Below are 5,789 nucleotides of genomic sequence, written 5' to 3'. Positions count from 1 at the left end.
ATGTTGCTTCCCTTTGTTTTTCCAAGGAAAGACTTGAGAAGGTACTAAGATCGCCAGCCTCATAGATATGATTAACCATCCTAAAGAAAGCAGACGGGCTTAACAGGAAGTTCGTCTTCAGCAGATCAGACACGCCTGCATCCCCTGCATGCCTGGATTTGTTCACCTTGGGATTAGCCGCTGACGTTGCAGAAGAACCCCTAGCCACCGCCATCCTCACCTCTAAAGGAATCAACGACGCTGAATCAACTCCTTACTTTAATGCTTGTGACTCAACAGCTGGATCGTGATGGTTGGGCGGATGAGCAGACCTTCTAGTTCAATCTCCATCCTTTTACTGGTACAAACGACTCGAACCTCAGAGAGGAATATCTGCATCTCCTTGCCTCTTAGCAAGTAAAATAGTTCTCGAGCGGACCACTTCACGGAGCAGATCACGGTCTCCAAACTTGTCAGTAAGAGGCTTGAGCGGAACATCCCTAATATTGGGCATACCGTTAATCTTCTTGTTATCTGCACCAACAAAATGTTTAACCTTAGCTGATGATGGGGGAACAACTCCTACTTGATTTTCTCAACAGAAGGGATCCTTGGCTTTTTCCTCAACGGAGACACATCCTTCATCGGCGAAGTTGCAACTTCATTTCTTGAAGACGTGACATTTGACTTCCTTTTTTAGGGGGATCCGTCAGAGCACTCCTCCTATCTAATAGTTAGATCATCATAGTTTAGACCATTCTGCTTCCATCTCTCAACATCCTGGACAGGGGGCAGACCACCAACTTCCTCCTGGCACTCACTTAGCAGCCACTAGTGGCCACCGTGGCTCCAATTGTCTTTGGCTACTAGTTAGAATGACAACCTGCCTGGTCCAATCCAACTGGTCCTCTCCGCGAAGAAGAAAAGACGAAGAATAAACAATATTAACCTGCTCGACATACCTTGGGATGCACGACAACTCCTCTCTTCGACAAGCAGTACAAATTCTCCAAGATCTCTCTCAAGCTAGAAAGTAGAGAAGTTAAGTTTGTGATGTGAAGAAGAGTGAAGAAAGGCCTTGCATTTATACAGGTTAGGGGTCCAAGGTCATGAAGAAATCACAAGCCCATTCCTACTGGGAACCCAACTCCAAGAACAGTTAGAAGCCCACTCCAATTGGGAATCCAATCTGCAAAAAGAGTCCAACTCACAGAACAAAGCCCGGACGCAGTTGAAGAGCCCGAAAAATAAGTTCATCTCCTACATGCCACACAAGCGCCACGTGATAGCTGGGGGGCATTTGTGAGAGCAAATATTTTCGTCTCCAATCATAGCACGCCACGTGGAAAAGAAGAATATCCCTTAAATTAATTAATTGAACGAATTTATTTCGCAAATTATTTAATAAGGATAATATCTGAATTACAGGATATTATTTGTATTTAATAAGATAATATCATTAATTCAGATATTATCCTAATAATGAGATATAATCATCATCAAATTAAGAGATTTGGATTCCAATCAAATCCCTAATGGACTCAATCTCTACGAACTTGGGTGAAGAATAAACTCCTTCCTAATCAGAGTTTTATTCTCTACAAAATCGAGGCTCCTATAAATAGATGGCTTCATTCATCATTCAAGGTACACCTAAACCTACTCAAACCCTAGAAAAATACTTGGAGCTTTCTCCCTCTCTCTCTCTCTCTCTAGCCAACGGCAATACCCTTGCAGTCAACCTCTCTACTCTCCACTCTCCATATTTTCTTCACACGGCGCTTGCCACCCAGTTCACACCATACATACATCTCCGTACACTTTTGTTAGCTATTGTTTTCCTACAAACACTCGAACTAACATAGGCATCGGAAGGCCTTTGGCCAACACCCCCAGGTATGGTCTATTTACTCTGGTCTTTTCTACGAGAATTGAGGAAGAGAGAGAAGGAAGAACGAAGGTTGAAGAATCACAAAGAAAATATTCTCCCGCGAGATTATTTGCACAAACAGTAGTTTCCTGAATGTACTTCCAATACTATGAGGTTGTTGTGATAAAAGACGTCGTAATCCCAAAGGTAGTAATCCTTGTTCATGCAGTTGCTTTGATTTGGATCTTTGGCTAGTTGAAAAGGGCTGGTTATGTTGTGAATGTTAGCTCTCTGTTCGAACACGTTTGATTTGAATTACAAGGAAGATTGTCTCTGGCATTTCTTATGGACATAAAAATAGCTTGGGAGGGGCTTGGAGGCATTCAACCTCTCCCTCAAGCATCTCTGTAACTTTGTTCATTGAAGGATGATCGCTTGGCTTCAATTGTATACACCATAAAGCAGCTATAATCATCTTCTTTATTCTTCGTTTTTCCTCTTCTGTAGCATCATTCATCTCAAACTCTTTGCCCATGCAGACTGAGACCCAAAGAGGAAAAAAAATTTGGCTTGAATGCTCTATTGATGCATTCAAATTCTTCATTCTACTCACAATTTCCATAAATAACATTCCAAAACTATAGACATCGGTTTTGTGTGAGACAGCTCCAATATTTTTAAGAATAACTCAGGTGCCATTTATCCCATTGTCCCCCTTGCTGCCATCAAAGAAATGATGGTATTACCTACTGGGTATAATTTTGCAAGCCCAAAGTCAGAAATCTTTCAGATGAAAAGGCAGACCTACACATGAGGGAGCAGCACCTCCCTTCGTCGGAAAATCCTTTGGGGTGGTTGGAATTTGCCCCTCTGCTGGTGCCCACCATGTGTTCGAGTATATGTCTAAAAGAGATTTTGTAATATTCAATTTGATTTTTGTTTCACATAAACTTGTTATCTCCCAAAATTCCCTTAATGATGTATCTCTACTTCATAAATATCTATGAGCTTTAATCCCCCTTATTTGGCATATGTTCTTTCTTAGTTTCTCAACTTATAATTTTATTTTATTTTATGCAAATTTCATGTTTATTTATTCAAAGTTTCTCTCTTCCCTGTTGATTATTGTAGATGGGTTCATGGACTCCTTGCACTTGGATTTCCCTCACATACTTTTTGCCTTTTAAATGTTGCCCCTCTTCTAAAAAATTCCTGAGTCCGCCAGTCATAAAGAAGAATATTGTGAGGTTTGATGTCGAAATGTAGTATTTGCATGTCACAACCTCGATGTAGATATTCGATCCCTAGAGCCACTCCAACAGAAATGTCATACATTTGCTTGCAACTTGGAGATATGCTTCCTTCTTTGGAATAAATGTATTTATCAAGAGCCCCCTTAGGCATGAAGTTATAAATAAGGGCACGCTTTGATCCCTCAATACAATAACCAACAAGTTGAACCATATTAACATGGTGAATCCTCCCAACAGTAGCTACCTCACTTATGAAATCTTACCCATTTGCTTTAGACTTCCCCAACATTTTAATTGCTACAAATCGACCATTACATAACTTTCCTTTAACTTCTATGGTGCTATACATTGACAAATGCATTCTTCGCCATTTGTAGATCAGAAGAGCAGCCAGACATGAACCCCAAATATAGATCTTATTGGGAAAAATGCTCCTACAAAGGAACATCACAAAAGGATCACAAGTGACATGCTTTATTGGATATAATATATGTGCGTCATAACCTTCTTCAGGTTGCTTCCATTTTTTGTTTTTTGTTTTTTTTTGGATTAATTTCAGTTTGGTACCCTGTATTTGTCTCTGCACTCTCAAAAAAGTGAAGAAAAAAAATTCATGCAATACCTAAACCAACGAGAGTGTTGGATTGTCGGGGTCTAACAGGTCGGGGTTTGGAGTGAGGCTACTAGGTTGTGCTCATTGGGCTGGTGGAGGTGTGGGAGGAAGCAGTCGGGCTGGGGTGGGACAAGGAGGAGAGAGTGGCAGTGCTACCATAGATATCGCTAGAAGCAAGGTCTAAAATATCGAGAGTTTCGGAAATATCGGTGATCCAAAAGCACGGATATATCAATGGAAATATCGATATCAATAAAAATTGAATAAAAATCATGGAAATTGGGAGAAAACTTGGAAGTTTTTGTTGAAACGTGGCTAAAAGTCACTTTTGGTCCCTATAGTTTGGCACTTCAACCACTTTTGACCTTGTAGTTTCAATTCCGTCAATTTTGACCCAATAGTTTCGTATTTGTAGCAATTTAAGGACAAGTTAGTATTCCTATCAATTTCTTGGACGACGCAAGGGGCAATTTCATCAACCCATAATCCTTAAGCATAAAAGCTCGTCTGGAACTACCCTAATTTCATATTAGGGCTTGAAATTGGTCATTTGGGTTTAGGGTTATTCAAAAATTGGGATTAGTGGTTGAATTTTGAGCCCTAATATGAAACGGGGAGAATTTCAAACAAGCTTTTATGCTCAAGGGTTTTGGGTTGACGAAATTGCCCCTTGCATCGTTAAAGAAATTGACAAGAATACTAACATGTCCTTGAATTGCTACAAATACGAAACTACAATGGAAAAATTGACGGAATTCAAACTACAAGTTCAAAGGTGGTTGAAATGTCAAACTACAGGGACCAAAAGTAACTTTTGGCCTTGAAACTTTAGAGGATGTTGACTTAGTTAATTGTCTATTATTTTATCACCAAAAAAAAATGGAAAGAAATGCATGGCATGGTGGATTTGAGTGATTTAAGTTGATTATGAAGCGACTTGACAAATACTGTGACTTTAGAAAATATGTAGTAATTAGTGAAAGAAAATTTAACACACCATAATTTTTTAGTTATAATAATGTACTATAATATATTACACTTGATACATATGATAAGATATATGAGCTTGACCAAAAAAACAAAGATAAAATGTATGAGTAACTTAGTACCACATAAAAAGAATTCCTATTAAAGTTCAAACTTAGTATCACATATAATGAACAATATTAAATTTCAATAGTGAATAATAATACAACTCCTTAATATATAACCAAAAAAAATTAAAAATACAAATCCATAATAAAATAATAATTAACATTATACTAAATTTATCCTTAGGGAATTTTTTTTTATATGGAAATTTATCCTAGATAATATTAGCTTGCAGACATTTTAAAGACCTTATAAATATTACACGTCGTAGCTATACACACAAACTCATTCGCAGCGGGTTGGATAAGGCTCAGTAGGTGGTTGGGAGACGTAGGGGTTCGAACATAAAATACTTCATTGTTACAATTGAGAGTGTAGGGACAAACATGCCTTAAGGGTGAGAGTTCAGTTTGTACCAAACTGAAATTAACCTCTATTTTTTCTATTGACTGATAGGAAAGTCAATTCTGCACTAAAACTATATGCAAATTCTTACTGAGTATTAGGAAATCTTCAATATCTGCAAAGAGAAATAGATACAAGAAAAACTGACCAAAATCAAAGGCTTGACATAAGTTTGAAATTTCTATGCACAAATATATATACTCTGCCCTGGTTAATGGTTGACTAAGACTAATTAGCAGACTACATCATATGAGGAAGGTGAAGAAGAGAGAAGGGAATTAAAGTAGCCAGACAAAATACAAGTAATAAAACTATTTAAAATTGTTAGAATTTTTATTTTTAAATAATATTTCACGTATCCCTTGATTGAAAATGAGAAATAAAGCCGAACAAAAATTCATATATCTAAACAAGTGACATTTGGAGAAATTCAGAAAGTTTCGAGTTAACTCTGTGTTAGAACACATCGGATTCGAATTACCATGAAGATGGTCTCTGGGCATCTCTTGTTGTGGACTGACGCAGCACAAGCAAATAGGTTACAAGCGTAACTTAGAAAAAGAACATAAACCTGGAA

At 37.9% G+C, this 5,789-nt stretch overlaps 1 pseudogene; it reads right to left on the bottom strand.

The window, feature by feature from the left end:
- On the bottom strand, positions 359–3,463 carry LOC109947358 (annotated as a pseudogene).

This window comes from Prunus persica, chromosome G2 (genome assembly GCF_000346465.2).
Source record: "Prunus persica cultivar Lovell chromosome G2, Prunus_persica_NCBIv2, whole genome shotgun sequence".
Classification (NCBI taxonomy): domain Eukaryota; kingdom Viridiplantae; phylum Streptophyta; class Magnoliopsida; order Rosales; family Rosaceae; genus Prunus; species Prunus persica.
The sequence above is the reverse complement of the archived record's forward strand: the minus strand, read 5'-3'. Positions and strand labels throughout refer to the sequence as shown.